A 1,495-nucleotide genomic window follows, 5' to 3' on the forward strand; every position below is an offset into this window, starting at 1 on the left:
ATTAACGCTGTATTTGTAACGAAATAAAGTGTGTTCATAAGAAAGTGCGCCTTTGTCATTGCCGCGTCCGCGCACGCGAGTATCGGCGTCCCTCGAGAACGGCTCCGCGCCCCGCGGGCGTAACAATATATATGTATACACATGTAACGAATTTACTTGTAAATTTTTACAAGTGAGTTTTAGGCCACCTAACAGGGAAGGCGATGGCACGGTAAGCCGGAGATTCCAGGTTCGACTCCTGGCCGAGGAGTTTTTTTCGCAATATTTTAATAATTAGTTAGGGGGGTATCCGGGGTTTTTCATATGTGAGATGCAAATCTAGCATCCCGTATGATTTTAAGAATTGAGAATTCAATTCGAAAAACTCACTTGTAAAAATTTACAAGTAAATTCGTTACATGTGTATACATATATACATATACATGTATAAGTTCTCGCTCAACACTTTGAGATCGGCTCGTAAGGCCTTATATTCACTCATTGGTTTAAATTTCACGAGCCTTAAGTCTTTATTAATTGTTAAATATATTTTACTTTTTTACACATACCGTAAGTAAGTTTCTTATATCACGTAAAAGCTAATAATTAAATAAATAAATATGATATGAATTATTAAAGTCACTTTCAATGCAGTTACTCTTTTCAATGTTCGCGATAATTTTATGATAACATATGGCTGTCGTTATTATTGGTAATCGCGTCGATATGTATCATAACCGTGCCGGTACATATGGATTAAATCTCGGGCCGCTGGCGCGTGCTAGTAGGAGACAGCCGGAGGAGAACTACTTCTCCTCACGGCGCACGATATGGTGCTCCGCTTTGTACGGTGTGCCTCGCACACTGCGTGCGCGTGAACTTGGCGCGAGGCACTACCGTGCCTTTTGATATTAGTGCGTTTTTCCTTCAACTTTCGCCACTTTCACGTATTCCATCTTTATCTGATAGTGATAGAAACGACGTGACGACGGAGTGCCATCACTACCGCCGTTGCCACATTGCTTTGGGTAAAGGAAAGATTGACAAGGAGTGACTACGCGACGTTGTACCAATCGATTTGGACGAAATTTATAGGATTGGTAGATGACTATGTGGAGTATTATAATATATAAATGTCCGCCCCGTGTTTTCGAAATATGTTACAATATGCATGATTTGCTTTCAAATTAACAAACGAGAGAGAGATATTTATGAATGTCAACAAAGTATGTTTTTCTATAGATATTTTAAAGAAACCATGTGAATGTAAAAATGCAGCGTTCATACGATGTGCACACTGTCGTGAAAATTATTGTTTCACTTGTTTTTATGACAAATATCATCCTGCAGTATGGATTGGGTAATTATGCAGTTATACGGACTATTTTCCGATCTCAACAATTTTGACATATGTTATCAAGGTCACCTCTCTGAATAATAATATGAAGGTTTTATCCGTCGCTCATTGTTTATAAAAAAGTTATGAACAAAAAAAGTTTGATGATTGAACTCTCGT

This window comes from Pseudomyrmex gracilis, unplaced genomic scaffold, assembly GCF_002006095.1.
Source record: "Pseudomyrmex gracilis isolate BER0280 unplaced genomic scaffold, ASM200609v1 scaffold_1654, whole genome shotgun sequence".
NCBI classification, from domain to species: Eukaryota; Metazoa; Arthropoda; class Insecta; order Hymenoptera; family Formicidae; genus Pseudomyrmex; species Pseudomyrmex gracilis.